This window comes from Vulpes lagopus, chromosome 6 (genome assembly GCF_018345385.1).
Source record: "Vulpes lagopus strain Blue_001 chromosome 6, ASM1834538v1, whole genome shotgun sequence".
In the NCBI taxonomy this organism is placed as follows: domain Eukaryota; kingdom Metazoa; phylum Chordata; class Mammalia; order Carnivora; family Canidae; genus Vulpes; species Vulpes lagopus.
In genome coordinates, this window is record NC_054829.1 from 53,860,107 (window position 1) to 53,876,021 (window position 15,915).

Sequence of the window (15,915 nt, forward strand, 5' to 3'; positions counted from 1 at the left end):
TGGTAGGATGTGACTGTATTAGACTTATACCATGTCCTAATGTTAATGGTTTATTGTCTTTATGGTTTCATCAGTCTAGATTTATTTATTTATTTATTTATTTATTTATTTATTTATTTATTTAAGATTTTTTTTATTTATTCATGAGAGACACAGAGAGAGAGAGAGAGGGGCAGAGACATGGGCAGAGACAGAGAGAGAGGCAGGATCCATGCAGAAAGCCCATTGCAGGACTCAATCCCAGGTCTCTAGGATCACCCCCTGGGCTGAAGGCAAACACTTAACTGCTAAGCCACCCAGGGGTACCAGTCTAAAATATTTTAAATAACCTCATCAGCGAGGTTGATTATTTTAATCACCATGAACTTTTGGGGCAATCCGCAAACACCTTAGCACAACATTGGACCTTTTCCTGTGTGTGTGTGTGTGGGGGGGGTAGGTTCTGTATGTTTTAAGAGGGAGAAAGGGTGGGGAGGAGCAGAGGGAGAGAGAGAATCTTAAGCAGGCTCCACTTCACAACTCTGAGATCACATCCTGAGCTGAAATCAAGGTTCTGATGCTTAACTAACTAAACCACTCAGCTGCCCCTAAACCTTTTTCCTTTGATTTAGATGACAATTGCATGAAATCAAAAGTACTGTTACTTGATCTCTGCCATTTGAACTGGGTTGAAAGATAGTAGTAAATTTGTATAATATAGTTATGTAGTTGAGCATATGCCAAAAGAACAAATTTATAAAAGTTAGATATTTGGGTTCGTCTGTCTCTTAAACAAAACAAAGCTCCTTTAGCAATGAGACAAAGTTTCAGAATTGCAGAATATGCCATTCCAGAGGAGCCCCAGTTTAAAAATAAAAAAAATCTCTTATGTCCCAGAAAATATCAGGTAGAAAAGTAAAAATGAAGCAGCCTCACCTTTATGGCTAGCATTTTTGATGAGTAGGTAAGGCATAGGTGTTTGAAGGGTAAGTAGGTATTGAGACCCCTCCCATTTCCTTTGAGTAGGGTCTGCCTTTCAATGTCAGAATTCCAAACACTCCATTAATGTTTGTTCATTCAGTGGATGCATGGATGGTAAGAGCATAGCAACAAAGCAGTTTAAAAAGCATTAAGGGGGCAGCCCCAGTGTCCCAGCGGTTTAGCGCCACCTTCAGCCCAGGGTGTGATCCTGGAGATCTGGGGTCAAGTCCCACATCAGGCTCCCTGCATGGGGCCTGTGTCTCTGCCTCTCTCTCTCTCTCTCCGTGTCTGTCATGAATAAATAAATAAAATCTTTAAAAATAAATAAAATAAACGAATAAATAAATAGCATTAAGGAATTTAGGAACCACAATAGCCAAACTGTGGAAGGAGCCTCGGTGTCCATCGAAAGATGAGTGGATAAAGAAGATGTGGTCTATGTATACAATGGAATATTACTCAGCCATTAGAAATGACAAATACCCACCATTTGCTTCAATGTGGATGGAACTGGAGGGTATTATGCTGAGTGAAGTAAGTCAATCGGAGAAGGACAAACAGTGTATGTTCTCATTCATTTGGGGAATATAAATAATAGTGAAAGGGAATAGAAGGGAAGGGAGAAGAAATGTGTGGGAAATATCAGGAAGGGAGACAGAACATAAAGACTCCTAACTCTGGGAAACGAACTAGGGGTGGTGGAAGGGGAGGAGGGTGGGGGGTGGGGGTGAATGGGTGACGGGCACTGAGGGGGACACTTGATGGGATGAGCACTGGGTGTTATTCTGTATGTTGGTAAATTGAACACCAATAAAAAATAATTTATTAAAAAAAGGAATTTAGGAACCCAGAAAGTATAATACTATTAATATATTTGTAATTGATAACATTTTTATACTCTCCTTTTAGATCTTATCATGTATCATAAATGTTGCATGACATTTATCCTAGCACAGGTATTAAATGTAAAAGATAATTAATAAATCTAAATATTCTAGTGCCATTACTGGAATTAGGACCAGGCTCAGAGGTTTGTTCCCAAGAAATTAGGCCTTAGTCTAACTACTAAAGTGAGAATCATATTTGAAAGCAAATCTGAAGAAATCACTGAGCCTGAAGCCAAGGGCCTCTTTAATTTCCTCTGAATAAGAGAAACATTAATCCCTGAAATTCAGTTGACATTAAGTCTTTAAGAAGGAGGATCTGTTTTGTCCCCAGTGTTCAATAATGAAAAGTGGATGCTAGACAGGGTCATTTTTTTTTTTGGTAGCAGAAAAAGAACTGGACTTCGAATAGAATTCCTGGGTTATAATCTATCATCTCCTTGCTGTTTTGCCTTAGGGGGGGAAAGTTCTTTGATTGTTGTAAATATCAGTTTCTTTATTTGAAAAACAGGGGTTATAATGACTTTAATTTTCATGTCCTTGGACAGGAAGTATTAAACTTACTCCTCGATGTGTTACTGCTAAAGGGGAGTTTAATGACAAGAAAGGAGATGGCACAACAAAAAAAGCAATCTGATTTCAACTCAGATTCCAGACAAGAAATGATTTATCTCCCCAATGGCGAGTTTGAAATGCAACTCTCATTGCCTTAGCGCACAGAACACTAATTGTAGCAGAGAAGAATGGAATTGGCAGAAGCACACTCATGAGGACAGGAAATATTTAGGTTAGAGGAGAGAAACCAATCTCCAATGTAATCAAGTAAATCATATTACCAGAAATTAATTTTTTTTTGCTTTTTTTATGTGTTCTCATGTGAAAGTCACAGAAAGTATTTGAAGAGCTTGAATTTTGTCTGTACACCTTAGAATCAGGCCAAGCCAACTTTTGTCACATGTGCCATGGCAATGTTACATACAATCTAAGCATTCTAGCATATATTGGATGAAAATGGAGCCTATATAAGACATGTATTTTATATCATTTTAACCACTTCCAGATGTAAAGGTTAAGAGTTCAATAATCAAGGTCAAGTAATAAATGACATTCCAAGTAGATTTCATAGGTCACCAAAAATGAGTTTGAGCAGTGTAGAGAATACTCTATTAATCCCACTGATTAAAAAAAATTACCAGTGATTCCTTGAAGTGCTGAGAGCTGAACTCAGTGTGTATCAAGTACACAGTATTTAATATGCCTGTGAATGTGAAATGGTTATTTCAGAATGCGACCTCAAAGATCTGCAACAAGTATCCTTGCTCAAATCACTTATCTAAAATTCCAATTTATTTAAAATAAAGACCACAACATCTTTCATCCCAGAACATACTAAGCACACAATAAAGTGAAACTGAGCTACAATAATATAAACATACATCAACTGCCCTTTTGATACTTTATTGGCAAGATCCCAATTCTGAATTTTATTTAGTAGGCAATAGAAAAGTAGTTGAAAACCTGTATTTGAATATGCACGTGTGTTAATTTTGGAAAAGAGGGGATCCCTGGGTGGCTTAGCGGTTTAGCGCCTGACTTTGGCCCGGGGTGAGATCCTGGAGACCCGGGATTGAGTCCCACATCGGGGTCTCTGCATGGAGCCTGCTTCTCCCTCTGCCTGTGTCTTTCCTCTCTCTCTCTCTCTCTCTCTCTCAATCTCTCTCTCTCTGTCTCTCATGAATAAATAAATAAAACCTTTAATAAAAATTGGAAAAGAGATAGAGGGGCAAAGAGTGAAGCTTGACTACTCGGTTATTATCTAAATGTGAGTAATGATATTAGTCATCCTTATGAAATGGAATCCTATACTATCAATAAAATGAAGTAGATTTGAAGTAGATTTGTCTTGAAAATTATTTTTGTGATAGTGCCACTAGAGGCTTAAAGAAATGGGTTACAAATCAGTGATGTGTAGTTTGCCCTTGGGTAAATATACATGTTTATGTATGCATGTATACTGTACATATTATATGCACCTATTACGTGCAGTAATTTTATTATGAATATCTAATAAGACAAAAACCAAGTTAAATTTAGCTTTTATGATTTCCATCATTATACTTTTTATGAAACATCCTTTACCTTGTAGGGGAGGTGGCAGATGGAGAGACAGAATCCTAAGGAGGCTCCATACCCAGCACAGAGCCCAAAGTAGGGCTTGATCTCATGATCCTGAGCCCATGACCTGAACCGAAATCAAGAGTCAGATGCTTAACCGACTGAGCCCCCCAGGTGCCCTGAGACATACTTTCTAAAAGTAATCAGAAGCTAAAAATAAAAACACACTATAAATTGTATTTGCATATTTTAGCACTTACATTTTATTCTCAAATGTCTGAAAGCTTTATTAGAAAGAAATATCCAGTATCATTCAAAAAGACAACCTACTTATGTCCCTACTGCAATATGATACTAAATTTTGGAAATATTTTCTGTGTATTTAAGACTACTTGCACTTGAGAATAATTAGTAATAATCATACATTCAAGTAAGTCAAAATTAAACATTTTACTACATATAGTAAATACAATTTTCTATTTTCTAGTTATATTAAATTTTTATTACTATTTATCTCAAATATATATTCATATATATCAAGTGGTATTAGTGACAACCTAAGCCACATTTGATACATTATACTATAGCATTTAAAAATATGAAATTAAAAAAAAGAAAAAAAATATGAAATAAAAAAGCCCAAATGGGGGCATCTGGGTGGCTTAGTGGTTGAGCATCTGCCTTTTGCTCAGGTCGTGATCCCAGGATCCTGGGATTGAGTTCCGCATCAGGTTCCTCATGGGGAGTCTGCTTCTCCCTCTGCTTATGTCTCTGCCTCTGTGTCTCTCATGAATAAATAAGTAAAAGCTTTACTTAAAAAAAAGCCTAAATGTATATTTCTATTTATATGTGCATAAGTATATGTAAATGACATTTCTTTGCATGTAAGAAAATACAGGAAAAGTAAATGTGCCATTGTTACAAAGGAGTGTTAAAAATCCAAAAGGTTCATAAAATAGAATTTCTTAATCTAATAGAAAATCATTACATACATGACCTGAATTATAAAAACCTACTTCATATAAAATTATATTTTCTTTTATCCTATTAGTGTCATATTCTTAACAGAAAAGCTTAGAAGAAAAACACTAGTAAAAGTTTAGTATTTACTTCTTTCAGAGAAGCTGAATTGACTTTTATAGCATCACTCTTCCTTAAAAATATGCCATATCACATCGTCCTTTAAGAATAGAGTCCTAATCTTTATGAACTTATTGGAAATAGGTAAACTTTCTATCCTATCTATATTTTCTCTAAGAAAATAAGGCCCAACTTATGAGAAAAATGTGATGTTTAATAGGATGCTATTGAAAGATTTTAAACATAGCACCCTTTTGATACAGCTTCAATAAACTTAGAGATTCTATTAAATAAATTTAAATTTTACAAAGCAGACAATATTATGCATAACTGAATTAGGTTTGCACCTCATTGATATCAGTTTGAAGTCCAAACTCCTTCACCTAATAAAATAGTTAGCCAGATGGATTTACTTCCTTTCACATTGTACCTTTTTTTTTTTCTTCTTTCTACCCTAGACTCAGGAAACATTAGGTTCTCATAGTTTGTCAAATGTCCAGATGCTCTGCCAACATCCAAATCTTTACATGTGCCACTCCTTTAGCTGGGAGCTTGAGAGCACACATTAAAACAAACCTCCGTTTCATTTGGCTGACACATTTACCTTCTCATTTCTTATTAGTTTGGTTCCATTTAGAGATGGCATTTTCTTTGCAGGATGTGTAGTGATTACCTACATTCTTTCTTAATTCTCCTTCATAGAGTAGCAGATCCTGGCTTGCAAGATCCCTGACCAGCATCCCTAGTGCCTGGTATAGTACCTTATGTTAGGCACTCAATACATCTTTGATGAATGGTGGATATTAATCCTGGCATATGGCTCAAAAGCATTTACTGCCAATCAAATTCAGGAATTAAGCTTTCCATTCATACTCCTGTTATGACAGTTTATCTTTTGATAGCTTAAATTAAATTAATGGGTTATTTATAAGTGTAAACATATGAAAGTATTTATTAAACCAAATGTCTATTGTGGTAAAGAAAATATTTTAGATTCAGTAAATCTCTTAGTTGATTTTAACAAACAGGAATTTAAATTTTCTAGCCTCCCTCACAGTTGGGTGGGACCATAAGACTGATTTGTGGTGACTAGAATGTGGGCAGGAGTGAAATATGCTACGCCATGTGCCAGCCTCGCCTCTAAAACTTCCCTTCTGATCCCTCACAACCTCTCCACACTTGTCTCTGTGCCAAATGGAAGCAAAGAGTCTAAATATATTAAGATCCATGTATAATCCCTCATCACCAACACCAACTTGCTTTCCATGGTGAGTCAAACAAGGGATAAAACTGTTTAGCTACTGAGACTTCAGCACAGCTGTTTATAGAAATTAGCCTGACCTGGCTCAAATAGCAGTTTGCAAATTTTTTTCTAAAACAACACCGTGTGCTTACGATACTTAGGAGGAAAACTTGATAATTTTAGAGAGGATGCTATCAAGAGGGTTTAAACTGCAAGGGCTCTTTAAATAACAACTTTAACAAAGTTAGAGTGAGGTGAAATTTAAATTTTAGAAAAAGAAGAGTATGTTATTCCAGCATCTCTCTCCATAATGTTTTGTTTGGGAAGTTTATTGGCAAATACAAAGTAGAAAGTTATAAAATGAACCCAGGTACCTATTAGTCAGGTTTAACAATTATTAACAATTTTGGTATATAATTATCCTTTGTCCCTTTAAAGTTGAATCCTCTCAGCAAAGCTAACATACCAGATTATCTCACTCATAAATACCTGAAGCATGTATCATGTTAACAATTGTTATATAAACCATACCACTTTCACATCTAAAAATTTTGTCGTTAAAATCTCTTAATATTACCTAATAGAAAGTCTAGCCTCACATTTCCCTAATTATCAACAACTCTCTTTTTTTCTTTTTTTGATGGATTATCCACCAGCTCTTGAGTTACAGCTCCCGTTTCTTTGATTCCATGGCCTTCAATTTTCATCCTCCTTGTCATTAATTTTCTGGAGAAGCAAATAGTGTCTTATAGATGTCATCTTACAAACTTGGGTCCGTGTGCTTGTACAATTTGATTCATAACCAAGTTTCTCTGGCTGGCTGATACAGTTGCTTCTGAGGCAAGACATGGTGTTTTGTAGAGTGTTGTGGAAAACTCTAAAATTCTACTGGAATCAACATCTGCTGCTGCTGAAAAAGATAAAAATCAGGCCTAGAGAGGGGAAGAAAATTGGTAGGAGAATGTGGTTAGGTAAAGGATGGAAACACGAAAAAATATTCCTTCCTCTTTTTCTGGCCTTTCAGTCTCTGGCATGCATCCCTAATGGCATCCCCATTTGTGCCTATTTCTCTGGACTTTTTCAGGTAATAGGCATATTCTTCCTGGTTTTTATTTTCCTTTTATTTTCTAAACAATCTGTTAGTGTAGTACCAGGACTAACTGGGCTTTAATACTGAGCTAATCCCATTCTATGAATTCTCCTCCATTTCCCATGTATAAAGAGGTCTGTTCACTATGGTTCTTTAAAAAGTGGACTATTCAAGCTTTACATGATCTCTAGAAATTGTTTGACTTCCCCTTTTCAGTTTTTATTTCCTTACTTTCCCAGTGTTTAATTACCAACATATACAATCAAAGCCTTGAGAGACTCCCTGGCAATCCTGCTAGTCTCTAGCTCTTCCTCCCTGCACACCTTCCTCTCCAGTGCTTGGCCCCATAAATTGTATTTGCTTTGGCATCCCTGAAATCGGAACTGTGAATCCTCAATGTGGTGGTATCAGATAGCTCCATATATAGCCCTATTCCTTTTACTAGAGCCTGAAAACGGAAGAGTAGGGAAAGTCATACAATTTACCTCATTTTGTTCCTTTCTGTCAGAGATTGTTTTCCTACCTTGCCTGTGTTCTAGTGTCTGAAAACGGTTATTTCCTATATTTAGTCTAGTTATTTCCTATATGTATCATCGTTGTTTACAGAAGGGCAATAAATTGGATTCCTGTTACTTCATCATACCTGTGAGTAAAAGCCACTTGCAACTTTTTTAAGATTAAGAAAGAGAGAGAGCATGAGTGGGAGGCAGAGAAAGAGAACCTGGTCGTGCACGTAGCTGGATGTGGGTCTCAGTCTCACAACCCATGAGATCATGACCTGAGCTGAAACCAAGAGTCAGACAGTTGTTTAACTACTGAACCACTCAGGCAGCCCCCTGTTTTCTTCTAATTAGCATTTGCATAAGGACCTTTTTCATTATTGCACTTTAATCTGTATCTGTGTATTTAAAGTGAATTTCTTTTAAAGAGAAAAGGAATTTGCATCTTATTACAGTCTGATAATCTCTACATTTTAATTACAATTTTTGGACCATATATTTAATGAGATTATTGATACAATTCTGCTAAAATCTTGCTTATCTATGTCAATTTTCTTCATTTTGCCTTTCAATTTTTTTGCTTATGGTTGACATACAATGTTACATTCATTTCAAGTGTACAACATAGTGATTTAACTTTAATACATTAGGCTATGCTCAACACAAAGAGGTGTAGGGTACCGTCTGCCACCATACAACCCAATCACAGTGTCATTAAGCATATTCCCCATGCTCTATCTTTCAGCTCTGTGACATATCCATTCAGTAACTGGAAGCCTAAATCTCCCACGGAACATCATCCATTTTGACCATCCCTGTTTTCCTCTTTTTAACCGTATTATTTTAGATTAACTGAGTATAATATTTCCTATCCTTGCTATTGACTTACTAGCTTTTTATTTAATATGTTTGTTCTCGGTTTTACAATATGCATCTTTAACTTATCACCATCTACCACCAATTATACTACCTTTCATATAGATTAAGATCTTTCAATAAGATATTTTGTTTTTATTGTCATACATTTTATTCCTACCTAAACAGCCATTGTTTTCATTTTTTGTTGTCATTATTTTTCATAATATTTTGAAAAGCATTTGTGTGTCACTTATGCTGCTATGTTTGTCATCTGTGATATTCATTATTTAGATTGAAAGTTTTTACATTTTCTATAAAAAGACAGACAATAAATTGTTTAGGCTTTACTGGCTCTACATAGTTTCTGTTCAATATGCTTATTCTTTAAAAAAAAAATTAACAATGTAAAACATTCTGACCTCTCAGGCTTCTGAAGAAATAGAGACAGATAGACACATCCTAAGTCAAATATGGCAGCAGGCTAAATTTTACCAAACCCTCATTTAGATGCAAAATTTTATCAAGTGCCATTTTCATTATTCACAAATGCTTCCTTTCATCATAATTCTGTCACAAAGGTCTGATAACACTGAAATTTGTAAACTTTGATTTATCTATAAAGTCTACCTTCATATTTGAAGCATATTTTTTGCTTGATATTCAATTTCAGGTTCACAGTTTTTTTGTTGTTGTTGTTGTTTTGTTTTGTTTTCCTTTCAGCACTTTAATGAGATTGTTCCTCTTTGTGTTCTGGCAAGTTTAACTTCTGTCAAATCTATATGCATTCTTTGTTCTATGCAGAAGTGTCATTTCCCCGCTGGCTACCATTTAGATATTTTCTCTCAATTACTTTTTTTTAGGGTTTTTTATTATTATTCAAATGTGCTCTGGTGTGGTCTGCTTTGTTTATTCAGCATGGTTTTGCTGATTTTTTATTTACCCATGAAGTAAATTGGCCATTATCTCTAAATAATATGTAGACGTATCTGTATGCTCTCCAATAAAATGTTAGCCTGATATTGTCTCACTGGACATGATAATCCATTTATTTACAGTCTCTGTCTCCAGGACTTTTCCTCTATTGTTTTTATTGCTACATCAAGTTCATGGATCTTTTTCTTCCATGTCTGTTATTACTCCCATGCAGTATTTTTTTAACTTTATTTTTACATTTCAGATATTGAATTTATGTCAAGTAGTTTCATCAGAGTCTTTTGTAACTTAATTGTTCTTCACTTCATGTTCAGGCTTTATTTTAAATCCTTGAACACATTAAATGTATAATTGTTCCTTTAAACTCCTTGTCTACTGATTCCAGCTTCGATTTTTCTGCATCTGTTTTTAATGATAGATTTGTCTCTTGATAATACTTTCTATTTTTCTACCTTTTTTGTATGCCTAGCAATCTTTTCTGTATGGCAGTTTTGCAAATCATTTTGTTTAATGTTCAATTTTCATGTATTTTTGTAAAGATTATTGAAATTTATTCTAGGTCACAATTTATCTACATTTCTTCACTTTATTTCTTTTGATGCTTGATTTCAGTTAGGACAGCTTCAGAGCAGATTTATCACTGGGGTTAGTTTAGTCTTATAGCTAAGATGTGACCATTTTGGCCACTATATGATGCTCTGTGTATTAAGAGGTATTTTTATTTGGGATGATGAGAATGCCAATTGTTCTCAACCCTAAGTGATCTTCATTAATTGTTTTACCCATTGCTTCCCAGTAGTTCCATCCCTGGTCCCCTTGGAAGGCTGGTCAATACTCAGCCAACTACTTGAAAGAATCCTTCTGTGGTCTCTAGCACACCCTCTTCTCTCCTCCCTTCCTCCCTACAGTTTCCTATTCTATCTATCCACCAACCTACCAACCAATCTCCTATATTTCTGATGTGCTGCCCTTAAAATTATAGTCAATTTGATTTCTGAAAGTATCTTCCTATCTTCCCAACTCAACTAGGTCATGTTTGGATCCCCTCTGACATTTTCTATGACATGGATAGAAACTTTCTCTAGCTAATAATGCTAGAAGTCATAGGTATCATATTTCCCCTTCCATCATGAGACTCTCTCATGTAATCCATGATCACAGACCTATGCTACCTACATTCAATGTGTGAAAAGTTATTTTTCCACTCTCATCCCCAATTTTCTTGTAATTTACATTTGTAGCAGGGTGATTCTCTATGCAGTTAAAACTCTATAGGTGAAAATGAAACTGAAAAAGCATCTTTAAATAATACATAGTTCAATGTACACACTTTTGCATGAGCCTAAACTAACTGCCAGCCCAGTCATGAATAGCAGCCTTTTATAATCTCCTCATCTTGTTGGTAAGCAAAACCTGGAATTTGCTTCTAATCAATATATGGCACAAGTGAAGGATTTTTACATCCATTAAATACCTCCAATGAACTTACTTTAAGTTAATCAAAGGGGGATTATTCTGGTGGCCTTAGTCTATTCAGGAAAGTCATTTAAAAGATGGTCTAGAAGTCCCAGATTTGAAGTAGACTATTGCTGACTTTAAAAAATTAAAGAGCTGCCAAAAAATCTCTGCTACAATGAAATGAAATCAGTCAACAACCTGAGAGCAATTGCTGAGTGGATTCTTGCCTATTGAGACTTCAGATGAGAATGCAGCCAACCAAGACCATGATTTCAGTCTTATGAGATTCTAAGTAAGAGTTAAGAGTTCAGCTTGCAGTTCCCAGCCTTCTGACCTACAGAAATGGTTACATAAAATGACTGCTGTTTTAAGCCATTTAGTTTGTGGTAATTTATAAGGTAGCATAGAATACTAATTTAACTAAACATAATGAACTCTTCAAATGATTCTAACTATTCATTAAACTGCATTAAATGCAGCAGCAGCTACAAATAGAGACATACCCTTTCACTAAATTGCCACAAGTCAGTATTGAGATCTAAGTTTCCAAAATGTGACATTCATTGATCACCATTTCCTCTATTTTCAGGCCCCTTCTTTAGAGAATCTGGACTCCAAAAATCTCTTGACCTTCCCAGCACTTCTATTTCATTTCATTTTCCTTTGTCACCTTTACATCTTTACTCTATTCCTACACTGCTTAAAATATCAAGGCTAATTATTAATGTCATTCCCTCACAAATATCCTAGTTCCACTTGCCCCTTTCTTGCTTTGCCATACTGTAGGAGAAAAAATTCAAAGCGAGAAAAAAACTCATCATTCTCAGTTTTTTTGTTTTACAAATCAAAAATGTCTAACAAAAATCCTTTAAAACCAGAATGGCTCCTCCTAGGATAACATTATGACAAAATTATCCTAAATTACTATTATGTGTTTTCTTTTTCTCTCTACTTTACCTGGCTCTATTTTTCTCCTATTTTGCTGAAAGAAAGGAAAGCTCACAAGAGAACTTCCACATATTTCCACCCCACATCAGAACCCCTAGTAGTATCTGTACCTGCCTGTTTCCTATGTATTTTCACCTAAAGCCAAGAAATTCCTCCATTTTTATATGTTTCCATCTTCTCTAGTGTACTTATGGACATTAATGTAGCATTTTCTTCCTCTTTCTTCTACATCAAATGTCATCTTTTCCCATCATTACTGTTTCATATCTTTGTTGACTTTTGAAAATTAATACTCCTCAGAAGTACCACCTACAATCCCTATTGTAGGCTGTGTTGTGTCTGCCACCCAACCTCCAATACCTAACAATGTTACTGTAATTGAAGATTAAGAGAAAGAGCCACTACACTGATGGGCATATGAATTAGTGCCACCACCCTGGTGGACACAAAAGAAAGAACACTGAGCCCAACAATTAATTTTAAGGCTTAGAATCATATGGAATTTTCCCTGCTAATTTTCAGACTTGCTGGAACCTGTGGTCCTTTCCCCTCCCCTAATATCTCCCTTTGGGAATGGTGATGTCTGTCTTACACTTGTGTTACACTGTATTTTATAAAGAGATAACTTGTCTGGTTTCTCAGGTTCACAGCTAATAAGGAACTTTGCTTCAGGATGAATTATATCTTTATTCTCAACAGTAGCTGATTTAGAGGATATTTATGTGAGATAATTAATTTGGATTTAATGTTGAAATAGGTGTAGACCTTTGGGGCTGCTGGGATAGGGTGAATATATTTTGCATTAAGGCCATGAAGATTGAAGAACCAGACAGCAGAGTGCTATAGGCTATTTTATTTCTCACCAAAGTCCTAATCCAGAGTATCTCAAATGTGACTATATTAGAAGATATGGTCTTCAAAGAGGTAATTAAGTTAAAATGAGTTAACTACAGTTGACCCTAATCCAGTATCACTGTTGTCCTTAAAAGAGGAAGGTATTAGGAAACAGACACAGGGAGGATAGACCACAAGAAGGCAAAGAAAAAAGATGCTCTTCTACCAACCAAGGAAAGAGGCCTAAGAATAAAGCCAACCTTGCTGATATTTTGATCTTGGATATACAGCCTACAGACTGTGAATAAATTAATTTCTGTTATTTAAGCCAACCAGTCTGTCACACGTCATATGGCAGCAATAGCAAACAGTCTCCCTTTTCTCGCTTAGCCAAAGTCTAATTAGGCTTTTGTCCTCATTATGTAATTAAAACTCTTGTTGTCAGGGCCATCAATAAACTTCACATTGTGAAATTCAATGTTTCTCTCTCATATTACACATTCCTTTTGACCAATAATCAGCATTCAGCACAAATGATCAGTATCACCTCTTTGATAACGTTTTTTTTTCCCATTTGGTTTCCAGAATTTTACATACTCTTAGCATACCTCCTACTCTACTGTTTTTCACCCCTACTTTTTAAGATAAGAGTGCCTCAATCTTTTGTCTTTACTATAGATGTACAACTAATCCCACATATTAATTCCTACGTCTACTAAGATTCTCCAAAATATACATGCCCCTTTGATAACTTTACTTGTTTGTTTAGTAACATCTCAAATTCAACATGTCCAAAATTGACTCCTATTTTCCACTATCTATCTATCTATCTATCTATCTATCTATGTATCCCCCGTAGTACCTCTATACAGATTTTATCATATATTTACTGGATTAGTTTGGGTTCTCCAGAGAAGCATAACCATTACTGGTACTGTGAGACAAAATCATCAACATCATCATCATCATCATCATCATCATCATCATCATCTCAATCCATTAATCCCATCAATTCTTTTCAAATGTAATGAAGAGAAGTGTTATCCCCATTAGGAAATGATTGAAGTTTGCAGACAAGAAACTGATGCATAATATCAAAGGTCTGTTTTTTATAGCCATTTCTTCAACTGTTTTATCACAACATAGAAAACCAAAAATAACACTAATATTTTATTGTGGGTAATTATGGTATCCATTAATAGTTACTGAGGTGGAAGTAAATCTTGGGGACAAGAATAAAATGGTGAATAAGCAAACTCTTTTTTTGGGCAGTAGGATAAAATTTAGTACACAAGATCATTTATAAGACTCCAATGAAAAAACAAAAATACATTAGATATTATGGAAAAGAAAATACAATTTCCTTGTCTATGAAATGTGTAACGCTGTGTAGAAAATAGGAAGGAGTAGAGGTGGCATGGAGAATTTTGAGAACTGAATTTTCAGTTAATAATAACAAGGGCAATAACATCTTTGCTTTGCCATCCATTGACTTCCCCATCAACATTTCAAACAATTGAGTATTTTCTCTGTCACCTTACACTTAGGTATTCGCTATAATGTATTTATTAATATATTCCCATCCTTTAATCTGAGGTTTTCCTCCATAAATTTTAAGCTCCTGCATAGCGGTAATTATTTTCTTGTTACTATGTCATTGTTTCCTGAAATTAAGTTTCAGAAACTGGAATAACAAAGTCACTGAAATTAATGTGTATCCAAGTCCTATTGCACTTGCTAGATATCTTACATACGTGTTTGCTCAATACATCAAGATAATGCTCACAGAAAAACTTTAAAATATAAATTTCCCTCCTGAAATATATTTCCTGTATCTTCCACTGGAGTCATATTTTTTTCTAGTCTTTTGGGGACACTGTGTCTCCAGTGAGGTTAACTGGATTTTTGAGAGTAGCAGACCGCTATCAATCTTGGGAGCAATATTTGAGTGTGCTATAGAGGGATACCATTTAGTAGAGGTAACTGTAAACTTCACTGACAGGATGGTTCTACAAAGGACAAAATATCAAAATAATGATGGCCAAACAATCACAAATTCACACTGAAATGCCAGGCATAACACTCTTGAACCAAGTGACAGAATGAAAGAATAATTTACAGAGGTATTTCTTATCTATTGTACCTCACCCCTAAAAACACATTGAAGCTATGTTGAAAACTACATTACAAGTTATTGCTGCCCTGAGCTTCAATAACGTGTAAAATGCCAGCAATGCACCTACTATAAACACATTGAAAAAGCATCTTAATACATTACTGCCTCCAGGAGTGGAGACTATGTTTATGGAATTGGGAAGTTATGACCCCATCTGTTACGTATGTCGAACAGCTTACCCACGGTAAAAAGGCTGCCATGCACCTTCACACATATCAGGCAGGGATAGTGGTGCTTGGCAGTGTGAATAAAACCTGGTGAAGAAACCATTTGTTTCTTAGCTCATTGCTCTTACTTAATCCTAAATCTGGCTAATACATTGCTGTTAAAATAGTATCTCACATAAAGTATTAACCATGCTACTTTCCTCAGAGAGCTTTCTTAATCCATGTTCAAAGATGGTATTAAAAATTCGATCAAATGTAAAGCACCAACAAATGAATCACTAAAAAGTAAAGGGAGAAAAGTTCCTTTTATGAATTGGAAAGGTCATTCAAATTACTGCTTCCTGCCATTTCCTAGGATCAAAACAACCCCATGTGAATTACATCCTATCTTCTAATAAAAGATCTCACTGGTCAGCTATTCACAGACAAGCGACCATAACCTGGGAGCTAATTAGAAATGCAGAATCTCAGGTTCCACTCCAGACCTACAGAATCAGAATCAGCAACTCAACAAGCTCCCCAGGTGATCAACATGCAGATTAAAATTTGAGGAGCACTCTCTAGGGTCAAAGCAAATTGAAGAATTAATCTAGAATGACGCATCACGATCTATGTCTGCAGATATTTAGGTTAGTTTTTTTTTTTTTTTTACTTTTTAAAAAAATATTT